The 16,650-nt window shown below is 39.7% G+C and overlaps 1 protein-coding gene across 3 annotated transcripts in view; it reads left to right on the plus strand.

Annotated features, from left to right (window-relative positions):
• The window catches only part of LOC123365316 (aspartyl/asparaginyl beta-hydroxylase-like), a 64,448-nt gene that overhangs the window by 1,010 nt on the left and 46,788 nt on the right, over positions 1-16,650 (plus strand). The gene's annotated exons all lie outside the window — the stretch shown is intronic.

Genomic DNA, 16,650 nt, shown 5'->3' on the forward strand with positions numbered 1-16,650 from the left:
TAAAAAGGTGCTGAGCATTGCAGTCAGTGGAAAATATGGCTGTTTGGCACCTTTTTAAAATCAGACTGCTTTTAATCAGCTGTCCAAATTTGGATTTGAGATCTTCATTTGAGGCAACCACCTTTGAAAACTGTCATTATTAATGTGTAGGCTTCTTACTTAAATGCAAATGATGTATGAAAAATGCAGATATAAAGGAAGACTTATTTTCAGAGTAAAACATATGAACAACTTGAAACTGGGTCAACGAACCTAATCATAGAAGTAAATTAATAAAACATTTACAATAAACTCCTGTAACATAACAAAGCTAACCTCAATGGAAGGAAAGTCCTTGTCAGGTGAAAGTACGTGAACTCCTTTCTGAGAGTTGTATAACTGTACAGATTGTAAAGGTCTGATCTCTTTAACTTTACAGTGAACAAGCTTTCTGCCTGTACATTGTTAGCTTTCTAGAATTTTAATTTCTCAGTTTCATTTAACATCACTGGCACAGATGTGATGTTGACCTTGCATTTCACGTATGTGCATAGTACTAGTAGAGCTCACAGTGCATATCCTTGAATGCTACAGAGAACTCCAACATAGATAATACTTAATATTTCAAATTAAACAAAACAAAACCTCTTGATCGGAGTTTGAAAAATCCACTTACCCATGATGAGTAAGAACCTTTCCCAGGAATGTACAGTACCGATAAGAGGCAAAATTGGAAAGTAACTAAAATATTTCTCTGATGGATTATATCTACAAAGGGACAACCCATCCTAAGAGCTCGATTATTGAGGGGCAATCTACACTCATTCCTATATTTGCTTTCAACAACCAACTCTCTATATAACTGTTCATGAGTGATATACCTGAGTATTTGGATTCCAATATCTAAACTGTATCATCAAATTTACCTAAATTTGGGTTATTGCAAATTATGTACTGTACGTATTTTAAGAGTGTTTCAACGGACTTTGTATTTGTGGATAATCTAAGCACTGTACCCAGATGTACATACTCTTTTCTCAACTTGTGTATTATATAATTTTAACATTAGGTTTAACAAAATTTTTGACCTCTGCAAAATCTGTCCTTTTATTTTAAAAAGGTCTGGCCTGTATACTTGCATAGGGCACCTTTCAGTTGTGAACAGTGTAAACAGAAGCAGAGGGGTGGATGCTTTAAATCTGCAGCACAGTCCCAAGATGGGAGCAGCTTTGTTACTATCTTAAAACAAACAAACGGTGACTAAAGTATTGTCATTTTTGGCTACTCCTAATCAGAACTCTGTGGGCAACTGTGTGTAAATGACAGGTCTCAGGTCAGTTTCTTGAGAAAACCAAGAAGCAGCAGAGGCAGGCACTGGACAATGGTTGCTCAACAGGAATGAAAGTGGACTTCTTACATTGCATTAGCAACTAGGTGTCTTTGGAGTCAGAGTGAGAGTCCTCACTCCAGCTCCCAGAAAAGAGAGGGGTGAAGTGGTCCAGAGATAAAGTTTCACACTTTCATGTTGCAAAAGTCAAGATAGAGCCCTCTGATTTGGGGCAGCCCCTTGGAGAGATTCCGGCTATCCTTCCTTTTCTGAGCAACTAATGGAGGAAGATTTGGTTTCACACCTAGCATTGCCCATTGACAGTGGAGCCAATGAAGTCAATAGGAACTGCAATACTATTGAACATCAGGACGTTTACTTAGGAACCTATGTTTAGCCACCAAGGTCTCACTGACTGTTTTGGCATTAGTCTCACAAGTAGATGAAATCTGAAACGGTCGGAATTCCTGAAATTGTTCTACAGAAGTTGAAAGTGGTATAGATTTTGAAGTTTAAACCAAAATTTAGAATTGACTTTAAATAGCATGTGCTTGAAAAGCCTCTACTCCACCATCCTGCTGCAAGGCAGATGTCCCAAGCTCCCCACTGCCCCCAGTCTGGTGGGTGGAGAATGGGGAGGGGCATGGGAGGCTCTGCAAGCCGCACTTCAATGGTAAAAGAGCCACATGTGGCTTGTGAGCCACAGTTTGGCCACCCCTGCAATATAGATGCATGGTATGGGGCAGAGGACAGAAAACAAGTACAGGAAGAAGAGGTTTCTATAAATTAATCTGAGGTTGATTTGTTTTACAATGTATTCATCAATTGAGTTTCTTTGTTGGTATACATTTTGGAATTGCCATTGGAGTGTATGGGTCGTTACTGACTGCTTCAGATCTTACTATGAAGTAATTGAATGCTATGTTTCTTACACTGAGAAATGATGATGGCTTTCCCCAAAACTTCTTTTTCTACAACTATTCTTGTGTTTCTCAAAGTTGTTACGAACATATGCTGGTAGTATTGCATACAAACTTTTACTAGAGCAAGACTTAGTTTTGCTCTTAATAGCTGAGAGACTTCGTACTCTGTTATGTATTTAAATACAGCCAGTAACTTAGTGTATAAAACAAAATGTGGTCTTGGATATGTAACTGATAACTTCAAATTGTTTTGGGCTCGCTAACTTCTACATTGTGAAACTGAATAGAAGTCTAACTCAACATTAATAGTAGTATGACACTATCCCTATAGATATTATCAAGTCACATTGTATATATAAGTGAATTAGAAAGCTTTGACCTTGAAATTGAAAGGAAGACATAGTTATAACTTTTTTATTAAGAATGATTTTTGCCATATCCAAAAGAAAATGCCACTTATTATTATTTAAAAAAAAACAAAACAAAAAACAAAACCTTTTGTATTAGTGATGCACTTTAGTGAAATTCATTAGGTATAGAAGATTTGCTGTAAAGGTTAGCATATGTCAGAATGTACGTATTGAGGGCTTGTGGTACATATAATAGGTCTGCTGTATCTCAGAGCAGAAAAATTCAAGTGCAACTTTCCCTGAATTATAACTGTTGTCCTATTTATCAGAACAATATTCCATTTAATCCAGTATCCTGTGTGTGACAGTGGCTTTAGGAAAAAGGTTCAAGAACCTCCCTAATGGCCAGTTACATATAACCTGGGCAGTATCTTTCTAACCCATGTCAGTTGGCTTAACCCTTCACGTTTCAGGGTATATATGCCTTATAAAACGTATAGTATTTGTATACAGTAGACCCTAGACTCCCCACTGAGAGATTGATGCTCCATTGTGCTATGCACTGCACACACACACACAACAAAAGACAGTGTCTGCACCAAGTTACTTACCATTTAAATATATTAGATAAGATCAGGGATAGCATGTTTGTGGGGAGGTTAATGGGTCGTTCCATCCTGGAGGAGGTAGCATTTCAGTCCTATCCTGGAGAATGTGTAGGTGGGGGTGGGAGGCAGTGGTGAACAGGAGAGTGTCTCTCACTGATGGCTGGTCCAGGGCAGGAATTTGGGCCCGGCTCACTCTGAACTCAGCTCTTTTCTAGGCTGTGGCTGCTTCCTGTCCATCTGGGGGCAGAGGGGATGATGTTGACAATGTGATGATTAGGATCCCCTTCCACCTACGGTCCTGAAGGAGACACTTGAGCATCAGCTGGCAAGGAGCTATGAAAAATTTTGGGGGGACCAACTCTGGGGGTGAGGGGAGCTACTCCCTCTTCTCATAGCAAATGATGTGCTTAGACAAGAGACTCTTATTTATTTGTGTGTGAATGTTCAATCATCTGCCTTTCAATAGTTCTCTGAAGATCAGAGGAGGATTCTCTAGTTACTTTGGAGTAGTGGAGTGATTAGTCCTCTCTCTCTTTCTCTAGGACCCTGCAAAGTTCTTTTAAAGGCAAAATTGGGTCCAGCAGGAGACCTTTATCTTCTCTTTAATTTTATCTCTGATTGCAGAACTACAACCTGTAATATATAAACTGTTGCTGAAGCAAGGCTCTGTGCCAAATGACTGGAAGGTAGCTAATGTAACGCTGACTTTTAAAAAGGGCTCCAGAGGTGATCCTGGCTATTAGGGGTTGGTGAGCCTAACTTCAGTACCAGCAAACTGGCATAAACTGTAATAAAGAACAGAATTATCCAGGGCTTTGGAGCTGTGCTCCGGCTCCGCTCCAGCTGCAGGCAAAAACCTGCAGCTCCACTGCTCCGGAGCTGCTCCAGCTCTAGGCTCTGCTTCAAAGCCCTGGAATTATCAGACACACAGAGAAACACAATATGTTGCGGAAGAGTCAACATGGCTTTCGTAAAGGAAAGCCATGCCTCCCCAATCAATTAGAATTCTTTGAGGGTGTCAACAAATGCGGACAAGGATGATCCAGTTGATACAGTGTACTTGGACTTTTAGAAAGCCTTCTACAAGATTCCTCACCAAACACTCTTAAAGAACCTAAGTAGTCAAGGGATAACAGGGGTCCTGTCATGGATCAATAATTGATTAAAAAGTAGGAAACAAAGGGTAGGAATAAAAGTTCAATTTTCACAATGGATAGAGTAAACAGCGGGGTTTCACAAGCATCTGTTCTGGGACCTGTGGGTTCAACATATTCATTAATGATCTGGAAAAGGGAATTAACAGTGAAGTGGCAAAGTTTGCAGATGATACAAAATTATTGTATCAGTTACAGAGGGATCTCACAAAAGTGAGTGACTGGGCAACTAAATGACAGGTGAAATACAGTGTTGATAAGTGCAAAGTAATGTACATTGGGAAAATAATCCCAGCTACACATACATAATGATGGGGTCTGAATTAGCTGTTACTACTCAAGAAAGAGATTTTGGAGTCACTGTGTATAATCTTTTGAAAACTTCATCTCAGTGCACAGCAGTGGTCAAAAATGCTAGCAGAATCTTAGGGACTATTAAGAAAGGGATAGAAAATGAGACAGCAAATATCATAATCTCACTATGCAAATCTATGGCATGCCCACACCTTGAATACTGTGTACAGGTCTGGTTGCCTCATCTCAAAAAGAACAAGGTTCAGAGAAAGGAAACAAAGATGACCAGTGGTATGGTATGGTATGGTTTGGTTCCCATATGAGGAGAGACTCGAAAAGTTTAGGCCTGTTCATCTTAGAAAAGAGATGACTAAGGGATGATATAATAGAGGTCTATAAAATCATGAATGTTGCCAAAAAAGTGAATAGACAAGTGTTGTTTACCCTCCCCCACAATACAAATACCAGGGGTCACCAAGTGAAATTAAAAGAAGGTTTAATACAAAGATGAGGAAGTACTTTTTCACACTATGCACAATTAACCTGTGAAACTTGTTGGCATGGGATGTTGTCATAGCTAAAAGTATAACTGGGTTTTTAAAAAAACAAACTAGATAAATTCATGGATAATAGGTCCGTCAATGGCTATTACTCAAGATTGTCAGGAACCATCCTAAACCTCTGACTGCTGAAAGCTGGGATGGGAAGAATAGATGATCACTCTAACTGCCCTTATCTGTGCACTTACATGAAGCTCATACAGGCCACTATCAGAGACCGGATATTGGGTTTAGATGGCCATTTGTCATACCCAGTATGGCAGTTCTTGTGTTCTCATTGTCCTCCTGTATTTTTCTGAGGTCTCCATGCTTCTCTCTATCTCGGATACTGTGATTTATTAACTCAAAGTTATTACTCTCATCCTTCTAATTTGTCATAATCCCTCTTCATTTCCCTCCTTATCATTTGCTCTCCTCTTCTCTTTCCTATCTGCATTCAAGCTTATCTTGAAGAAATCCTGATCTATACAGTTTTTTTGGTGCTGTTTTAACTATTTTGGTTAGGGTATGATTGCCTGTCTCTTTTAACCAAAAATATTAAATCAGTACAACTTTTTGTGTGTCTGCAGTTATACCAGTATAAAGGTGCCTTGTACTGGTACAGGTTTCTCCCTAAATTTATGAGACTAAGCTATCCTAATAGAAGCACCTTCATACTATACTCCTGGGGGAATTCTGCTCCACTGTGTGCATGCATAATTAATGAGCTGCACATTTTTAATTTTTTGCGCAGAAAAAAGCTTCTTCCCGAAAGTTGCTGCAGTTCTGCCTTTTGCCCACCAGAGGACACTGTGGTGATAGAACAGAGTAGCAGCTCCCTGCCAGGTAGAGAAGAAAAAGAGCCTGCCTTTTTCACAGCGCCTGTCGGGCCAGGTCAGGAGACAGGGGCTATGGGGAGACAGACAGCATGGGGCTGCTGGGAGGTCAGCTAGGAGCTCATACAGGCTACTGGGGGAGGAAAGACTGGGGCAGGAGCTGAATGGGAGTGAAGGTGCAGGGCCACATAGGGACAGGGGATTGGCTGAGTGGGGGCACAAACACATGGGGACAGGGGGAGGAGGTGCAGGGCCAATGGGGTTGAGGGGAGTGGGTGTCTGTGTGGGGATGGATAGACACATAGGGACCGGGGGTTCAAGGACACGTGACGATGCAGGGGGATGGGGCAGATGTGCCTAACTAATGGGAGAGGCTAGGGGTCAGCCAGGGTTTGCCTGGGGGAAGCTCCCTAACAATGTCCTCCCCCCAAAACCTGTTCTATACTTTTCCCACCCACGTTCAACAACCCTCCAAGTTCTAAGCTCCTTCCCTTTTCCTCAGCTCCTCCGTTACTCCCATCTCCCTAAGCCTTTGCACTGCTTCTGAGGGTTTGGAGAAATACAGTTCTGTATTGTAGTTTAAATAAATTATTACTCGGAGTTCTGCATTAATATGCCTAGTAAGGAATCTATTTGTCAAACATTTCCTGATTCGTTTTTTGTTGTCTGTATTGTTACAGACAATACTGACAGGTATTTTGAAATAAATTACCAAACATAATTGAAACTGGTGATATTATATTGTGTTTTGATAAATAAAATATGCAGAATTTTGCAGAATTTTTAATTTTTTGGCACAGAATTCCTCCAGGAGTAATACTAGTTTAACTGCATCCATATTAGTATGACATACTACCTTAATTATATCTATTTGAAACTGGCAATAAAGAGGTACAAAACTGTGCAAACAAGTCCTGTTTCTCTCTATTGCCTCAACTCCCTTCCCTGTTAACTCCAAGGTCTTTGAAGGAGCTGAATTTTTCCAGTGCCTTTGACTTGGTCTTCCGTCAAACTCCTTGTCCTCTCTTCCAGTGCTTTGTGCAGATCTGCCCCTGCCTACATCTTATCTGGCTTAGCCCCCTGATCTCAGTTGTGCTCTGCTCACCCTTTCCCCCTCCTTTCCTCTTCCTAATTTCATCGAAATGCTCTTTCACTCTGCTCCTTGCTTCTGGAATGGCATCCTCCTTTTCTTTAAGCATCCTCACTCATTCCTCCTTGAAATCCCTCCTGACGCCTGCTTTGTTGGCTTACTTTCTATCACTGACTTAAACTCCTATACTATATTGCCTCTTCTTTCCCTATTTCGATCCCTCTAAACTTTCCTTTGTAGACTTTAAATTGTAAATTCTTGCAGTAAAGGATATTTTTTTAAGAACTCTGTAAAATTAGTGCTATGTAAGTGTTCGTTTGGACTGGTCTAAAGTCCCAGTGTGCCTCACCCCATTTCTGAATGTTGATGTGCCGGAATTAATTGTACTGTTCAATTAAATACCGTAATCAGTTCAGTTCAGTTTCACTTTTAGGTCAAGATGAAATCTTTTCTTCGCAATTTCCAGTAGCAGTTATTCAAAAATATGCAGATCTTATTTTGGTTTCTTAGCACTTTTTAGATGGCTGTTACATGATAGTGACAGAATACTTACTAGTTGAACTACTCAGGCCTTTCTATGATACTAAACTGCATTATGGGAGTTTTGAAACATCAATTTTAAATTCTGCAAATTCTTGGAAGTGAAGAGATGGATACTACGTTAACAAGCTACTAGCTGGGCCTCTGATCAAATTGGCACTTAATGTTGGCCTCTAGCTATATTTTTAATGCTACTAATTGATCAAAATACTTGGGTTTGGTGCAGGTAACCTTAAACTACCAAATATGCTTTCTGATTTTCAACATTGCCTTTCTAAACCAATTCATCCAAAAAGATAGATTGTAACTCATCTGGCTGATGCTGACATGTTCTACCTGGTTCTGAAAGTTAGTGACTTTGCTTGCACGTTATACCGCAATAAAGCCTCTCTACCTTACTCCCTGTCCACACTGGCAAGACACATAGAGCGCTCTGACTCCCTCTCTCTCTCCCCCCACATTTCCTGTCACACTCTGCCCTACCACCCCCATTTGAAAAGCACATTGCAGCCACTTGAACGCTGGGATAGCTGCCCATAATGCACCGCTCCCAAAGCAGCTGCAAATGTGGTCACGCCAGTGCGCTTTCAGCTCTCAGTGTGGACAGACTGGAGCGCTTTCCCTAGTGTGCTCTCCGAAGGATGGTTTAACCTAAAGCGCTTTACAGCTACAGGTGTAGCCAAGCCTGAAGTAGAGGGTTTGGTGGTAGTTATTTAATTATTTCAAAGTGCATAAGTTATACTGCCATACTAATATCTCTCTGAAAGACTAGTTTTTGATACGAGAATGATATGGGGGCAGGATGGAAGGAAATACAAAAAAATAGAGGAAAAACATAAGGGGGAAAAGGGTTAACTAGGTGTATAGCTTTCCATTATCTTTTTTTTCCTTAAAGATCCATTTGGTCCTATCTTAAGTAATATCATGCATGAAACTACTAATACCCAACTTTATGGCACTGTACCAAATTCAATTTGAGGCTAGACTTAATAAACTCTAGCTTGTGCACTTTAAAAATGAGCCAGTTTTTATTACTTGGCTTACTGTAGTGAAAGTGAAGGAAATTGTCCTGATTTTTCTAGAGCAGCAGTTGTCAAACTATGGGTCGGGACTCTCAAATGGGTCACGACCCCATTTTAATGGTGTCGCTAGGGTTGTCTTAAACCTGAGTGGCAGGGCTCAGGTTACAGGCCCCCTGCCTGGGGCTGAAGCCTTTGCCATTTAACTGTGGCCTCCCGGCACAGAGTAGTGGGGCTTGGGTTAAGTGGCGGGACTTGGGTGGGTTCAGGCTTCAGTCCCCTCTCCTGGGGTTGTGTAGTAATTTTTGTTATCAGAAGAGGGTCACCATGCAATGAAGTTTGAGAACCCCTGTTCTAGAGCAAAATTTCTCAAACTCAGATGAGTTTTAATGGTGTTTGTGGAGAAGTATTAAGGTAGTCAGATACTTTTAGATGATTGTTTTAAAAATTCTCAGATTTGTTGAATGTAAGAGCTTGTCTACAAGGTGAAGTAGCTATTGCACAATAAGTACTTTGCATTAGCTCCACGTGCAGGCACTTATTTAATACTGACACTCAGTGGAATGCTAGTGCAGAATAGCTGTTGTACTTTAAATTCAGACCCTAGTTTATTTTGCAGTTGCTCCCTTGTGAGGACAAGCTCTGAGAAATCCAGTCACACAGAATTTTGGGACATATCTGGCCTGTCTGTATATTCCATATGCATAATTATAGGTTTAACAGACGTTTTTTTAAATGTGGAGAATGAAGAGGACTCTGTTCTTCCAGTAGCTTGGACTGTCTTTGAAAGTGAAGCTATTCTTTAAATGCAGACATAGTGGTTTGCGATACTGTATTTCTTCCAACATGTGATTTAAAATCTGTAATCCAAACTTTTGCAGAGACAACTTGCTAAATGTTGACAGGCCTCGTTTTTAAATTAGAAAAAAATTCTTAAGTTACATGGGCAGTCTTTCAAAAGCTGCTGTTGTGCACATGTAGCCATGACCGGGCACAATTCTGATATTTTTCTTTTCTTGTATCCTATTATATCTTTTTGTTTGTTTCTGTTTGCTCATTTTTCTTCCTGGGTGTCCATGTGTATAACAGAAAGCTGCATACCCCTGTGGATAGGGTGGATATTCTATTGTTGGCTTTGTGGTATTAGGCTGCTTTGAATTCTTATGGCTCAGCTAACTGTTGAGAAGCAGAAAATGTTTGAACTAGTGGGGTATTGCCAGAGCACACATCCATGGGCTCTTTCTATATAGGGTGACTAGACAGCATGTGTGAAAAATCGGGACAGGGGGTGAGGGGTAATAGGCGCCTATATAAGAAAAAGACCCAAAAATTGGGACTGTCCCTATAAAATCAGGACATCTGGTCACCCTATTTCTACAACTCTTCTCTATCAGGGTTTATGGCCTGAGCAAAGTGTGGCCCAAGATACTTGCATTTGGATGTAAGGACCCAGGGACCATACACTTGATGTAGTACAGTTCACTGTTAACACCTCATCCAGTGCTTAGCTATTTTCATTGACTACCCATTGGAAAGAATCCAGTTCAAAGTCTGTCCTGATATTTAAGGCCTTCTGTAAAATTCACCCTAGTTACATGATAAATTGCCTCTACCACGACAACCATGTTCCACTGGAACCAGTACTGTCCATCAAAGGATAGAGGCTCATGAGTGCAACATAGAGCTTTCACAGGAGCGAGACCTAGACTATGGAACTTACATTTGGAAGAGATAAGAATGGCAAAAGACCTTGCCATTTTTTTTAGAACGCAATGCAACCTTTTTTAAACCTGGCTTTGTTTCAGAAATTTCTTCATGTTCAGCCCCCTTCTCTAAATAAACTCATCAAGCTATCTCTCCTACATATTGGAATTTTAGATAGTGTATTCTTTAATTCTACTTCATAGTGGGCAATGACATTTAAATCATTATAGTAGATAATACAAAAATATTCAATTACAAAAGCATCTTTCACATCTCATTTTATGGAACATATGGTGCTTATTCTTCTTGGACTGTGTAGTAAGCTGAAGTGTGTTTGATATGGAATCAAGTACTAGAATTAGCTTAAGGTCTTTTGAAATTCAAAAAAATTCCCCAAAATTATTTCCCCCCTCTAACTCTATCAAGCACTATTTGTGTAAATACCAAAATCCATGCTGAATTCACATGCAAAAACTAATGTTGATGGAGGCTCTACAGTGGTATTGTATTTCATAGTTCACATTTTGGGATACATGGCATATTGCCATTGAACAGAAAGAGTGGATGATTCAAAAGCTTTTAGTTTTGTGGTGGTGTCTGTTTCCTATTGCATTACTGTGACTGTGCCTCAGTGGGTCACAACTGAGAATGCCAAACTCAGGACAAAATGCTGAGAAACATGGCAAACACACCCCAAAACTGGTGGTTATTGTTCCATAAAATACACCTCTACCTCGAGATAACGCTGTCTTTGGGAGCCAAAAAATCTTACCGTGTTATAGGTGAAACTGCGTTATATCGAACTTGCTTTGATCCACTGGAGTGCGCAGCCCCTCCCCCCCGAGCACTGTTTTACCACGTTATATCCGAATTCGTGTTCTATCGGGTCGCGTTATATCAGGGTAGAGGTGTATACTTTTGTTGCTGGTTTGGTAAACTTCTGTTTACCAAAAGTCATAAAAGCAGTTTCCTTAGGCATTCCAGTCCTTGTATCACCACAAAAAACACTGGATTTAAAGATGAGTGGTTCTTTACAACCAGTCTCATCAAATAAAAGGTTCTCCTGATCGCAAAGGACCAGTCACACACCCTGGTCAATATATAACTCAGATCTTACCCCAAAAATCACTCTGATGCCAATCCTTTATTATCTAGAATCTAAAGGTTTATTCATAAGAAAGAAAGGTGAGAGTTAAACTTGATTAAAAGAATCAGATACATACAATAAATGCAGAGTTCTTGGTTCAGGCTTGTAGCAATGACGGAGTAAACTGCTGGTTTAAGTCAAGTCTCTGGCTGCTTCCAAATCATTGGAAGGTCCTCAATTCCTTAGTTAGAATGCTCCTATTAATATAAATTCATAGTCTGGCGGCTGGAGCAGGATAGAGGCAAAATGGCGGGGTTTCCAGGGCCCTTTATATCTTCTGCCATGTGGAGGGAACCCCATTGTTTTAAACAAAGCCCTCAGCACAGCTACTGGATAAATTACAGGTTACAAGAGAGTGTTTGGAGTCACATGTCCATGCATGAAGGTTTGGACACAGTAGAAGCCATTACCTGTACCTCAAACAGCACGTTTGCAGGACAGACCATTCAGTGTAGATGGGCGTCTCCTATGGTCCATTGCCAGTTAAGTGTTTCTTCATGAGCTACTTAATTTGAATAGTCCCTTCAAGAGATGCTGGCTAACCACCTTGTGGGCCTTACCCCAGGAGCAAACATTTGAAATCCAGGTATAGAGCCTATATTCATAACTTCAAATACCCAAAATGATATATGCATAAAGTTTGCATATTCATAACCAGCAAAACATAACCATTTCATAGACATTTTACATGCCACATTTTGTACAAGATTTGTTGCAAATATATAACTGTGGTTGCAACAATGATCTAGAGTCATATTTTACTCAGATAATGTCACAATTACAAACACCTTTAGTGTGAATATCATGTGTATTTACTGGTACTTGAAATAGTTAGTTATTTGCAGTGTTGTTGTAGCTGTGTTTGATCCCAGGATATGAAATTGACAAGGTAGGTGAGAGAATATATTTTATTGGACCAAATTCTGTTGGTACATGATACAAGCTTTTGAGCTACACAGAGCTTTTCTTCCGAAGTAAACATGTCACATTCTTCAGAAGAGCAGCTTTAGGTTGCTCAAAAGATTGTATTGTCCACCAACAGAAGTTGGTCTAATAAAACCTATCTAGTTTCTCTAGCAATAATTAGTCATGCGGACAATTTGGTTAATGGTAGTGTGGGGTGGATGAAACTTTTACTTCTTGTCTTCTATCCTTACTGCCACACCATCTGGAACTGCTCCTTAAGGAAGATCCATTTTGCTATTTCAAGGACCCTCAATGTGGGATGTCCCATCTGCTGTAGTCTGCATAATGAAGATAGAATCTTTGTTATAGAAAACCTGAGGCAATAACTGTTTCCATATTAGATAAAATGAAAGCAGCATTTATCAGCACTCTACATAACTTTTGAAAAGTTAGTTTGTTTCTAGAAGTATCCAGAATATCTCATTTTGTCTTCCTAGTAAGGCAGAAGTTCTTCAGGTCCTCAGTGGAGAAGCATATTTGGTGATCGGGGAGATTATGGGTCTTTGATGCTGCTTTTCTTCCACATGTTTGTCATGTGTTTAAATCAAATAGGTATTAGAGTGTCAAATACTCCGAGTGTTGTATGTTGGGGGAGAGGGGGATTATTACTGTTAATTAGTTAATATCCTATTACACAATGACTTCACCTTATGCTGCTGCTAGGTGCAAAGCCACCAATGCCATTAACCAGTTAGTGGTAATGTAGAATGTCCAGCATCCTGCAGTGCCATGGGTTTTTAAGGCCCAGTTTGACAAAGCCCTGGCTGGGATCATTTAGTTGGGGTTGGTCCTGCTTTGAGCAGGGGGTTGGAGTAGATGACCTCCTGAAGTCCCTTCCAACCCTGATATTCTATGATTCTAAAATTAAGGAAAAATGGTAAATTTGATCCCTGAGGCAGGGGATTATGGGTTTAAGTAATAAATCCATAATGGAGAAGTACCCATATTTCCTGGGTATCCTACTGCTGTGTGACTCCAGGATAACTACCTAAGTGTGCCAGAATGAACTCCTGAAAATAAGGTCAGTTTAGGATGCTAGGTTTATGCATAAAGTTATATTGGACAAAGACAGAAAAGTTGCTGTATGTTGAGCTGTGTAATTGATTAAACTTACTGTGTCGTATCTATCTACTAAATTACAGGTCCAGCTATAATATATACAGAGCCATAATCAGGTTTCACATATTTGGTATCTGTTAGTTCTCCAGGTGTACGCATCAGCGATTTAAATGTAGGCAGCATCTGAATTTCTAAACTAAAGTTCTAAAGTTAAAGCAGCTTTCTTAGCAAAACAAATTAGGGCACAGTCCTTTTTTTATTTCATCCTTTCTGTAGGTCATGTTTGCTCTTCCCGCATTCCCCCAAAATGAAGCAAACAAGCCGCTTGATTTTTACAAAGGAATTAAAAGGTGTAAAGAATGGGTCCTGGAGCATGACTGGAGGTCAAGTTGTATAGGGTTAACTGCATAAATTGAATCTAATGAGAGTCACCTTATTATACAGACATAACTTTGAAAATCTGAGGATGTGAAGTACAGAATCTTTGAATATTCAATTGCTGCAATAAACTTTGAAGTAATGTACAGTAGTAGTGCTACAAGACAAGCTTATGTAAGCTTATAGTATGAATTGACCATCTAGGTGAGACCGTTTGCCCTTGCTGTTTCTGTAAACTGAAAGTAAAGCTTCTGTACACAGACTGTCACTAAAAGAATAGTTCAGTTTTTTAAAATCTGCATGGAAACATGGTACTTCTGCTTAATGCCCTTGTGAAAAATGTTTTGAAGCTAATTATTTTATTGGATTCTTCATTGTAGAGAACTTATGCAGTGAAGTTCTGATTCTATCCAGGTGGTTCTTTCCTGATGAAGATCATAAACTGGTAATTTGTGTGGAGAGCATGCAGTGGTTGACTCTTTCTCTTCCTCCCCCTCTTCCCCCCCCCCAAACTGCATCATATGGACTGACTTCCTGCATGGAGAGTTTTTTGTGTGACTTCATTTGAAATGAAATGAAAAGTAAATCTTACCTGTATGAACTGTCTTGAAAACATTGTAATATGATACACACATGCTGAAATTTGAGAGACTGTAATATTTGTACTTTTAAAACTTTTTTGTTTTTTAATCTTCACAATTAAAGATCCTAACCTGTGCTTTTGTACATAGTATAACTTATTTACTACTGCATAGTGCTGTTGGCACATGATACCTAGTTATGACAAACGTTTAATACCAAACTTTAAGAATGTTATTGAGTGAAGTCTTGTTATGAACTACTGTTTTATAAACTACTATATATACTCATTTATTAGCCTGTTCATTTATAAGCTGACACCTCCCTCCCCCAAATGGATAGGTAAAAATAGCAAAAACTGTATGACCCTTTCATAAGCCGACCCTATATTTCAGGGGTTGGAAAACTTTGGCTCCTGGCCTGTCAGGGTAAGCCGCTGGCGGGTTGGGACGTTTTGTTTACGTCTGCAGGCACGGAGCCCCTCAGCTCCCTGGGGCCGTGGTTCGCTGTTCCCAGCCAATGGGAGCTGTGGGAAGTGGCGCGGACACTGGTAGCTGAGGGGCTCCATGCCTGCAGACGCTCCAGGTAAACAAAACAACAATGTATTAGATATTCAATTCAATGATTCTATAGAGTTTAAAATCATCAAATTTTGGTGTAGACCTGTTTATAAGCCAACCCCTACTCTTTGATGCATCACTTTTTTACCAAAAATATTCAGCTTATGAATGAGTATATACGGCAAGTGCTCTTTTAAATATAGGATGGTGATTTGCTTTGAGGGGAGAAGAAAGTAATTTGAGTTAACCAGAATTCAAGTTATTCAAAATTAGCATGATTACTGGTCCGCAACTAGCTAGACATCTACCATACCATCTCCCACGCTTAGTACTGTGAAAAGATGTGGACAGTAGTTGGAAAATCTGCTCCTGGAAATTGTTTTCTATTAAATGAACTTTTAAAGACTATTGGAGAGAAGTGATACACTTTCTATTATGGATCAGATGAATGCTTAAGGGTGTCATTTTAAGTTTGGATGCCTAAGTAGAGGCATTTGAAGCCAGATCTGGACTTCTAATTTCCGTAACTAGCTGAACTCAGTAAGAGCGTCAGGTGCTTAACGTTTGTGAGAATCAGATTGCTTTAATGAAGTGCCAAACTTGAAGTTCCTAACTTCAGAAATTTTGACAAAAGCTTTTAGAACACTTTTTGAATGTCTCCATGATCTTTTTATAATATTTTATGATTGCAAAATAGTGCAGGGATAATTGAAGTGTAGCCATTAGATGTCTTTTCATTTTAGGTAACTTTTTCTTTCAAACCATGGAAGAAATTCAGTACAGCAAAAGAACATCTCAGCTAGCTGCTCACTTACTTTTAATTGGAACATATAGCTAAGCATGATAATAGGAAATACACTACAGAGTAAGTGAATATAGAACAAGGAGGGAAATATTTTCCCTCGAATCATGGTGTTAATTAATCAGAAATTGAAAACTTAAAATCCTTGGTAACTAGAAATGACCATTTAAGGTGCCCAGCGCACCCTCTACATTCAGATGAGGAACATCTCTATGCTTATGGTATCTCTTTTTATATTTAGTCTATGTACTTATATCACATCCATTCCTATGGCATCTTAATTATTTCCCCAGCGTGGGATTGAAGCCACATCACTAGAGCGAGTAGAAAAATGTTTACAGGAATGTGTCAGTTTTATCAGCTCTCTGATAGAAACCAGGCAAGTTTCTTGTCAGCCTCCAGCCCTGCCACAGAGCTGAAATCCTGGAGACCTGTTTGAGCCATAGCAGTCAGGGCTTCTGGTTCCACTCTCCAAGTTGGGGAGCCTGAAAGCAGGGCTTCAGAGTCTCCAGCCAGCTCAACGATCCTCTTCAACCTCATTTTGATATATGCATTTTTTTAATTCTTAATTCCCATTTCATTGGAAGATTTGCGATTTTGTTCTGATGCAGAAATAATTTTTTTAAAATATATTTTTAGAATTTCCTGCTGAAGGGGAATTCCAGGTTCCAACCAGCCCTACTCATCAGCCACATACAACCAGATACACATCGTGACTACTACTTTTAGATACAGCTGCGTATTCCACTTAGGAATGTGCATGACCAGTACACCGGAGCTGGAGAAATTTGCCTAA

Source organism: Mauremys mutica, chromosome 2 (genome assembly GCF_020497125.1).
Source record: "Mauremys mutica isolate MM-2020 ecotype Southern chromosome 2, ASM2049712v1, whole genome shotgun sequence".
NCBI lineage: Eukaryota > Metazoa > Chordata > Testudines > Geoemydidae > Mauremys > Mauremys mutica.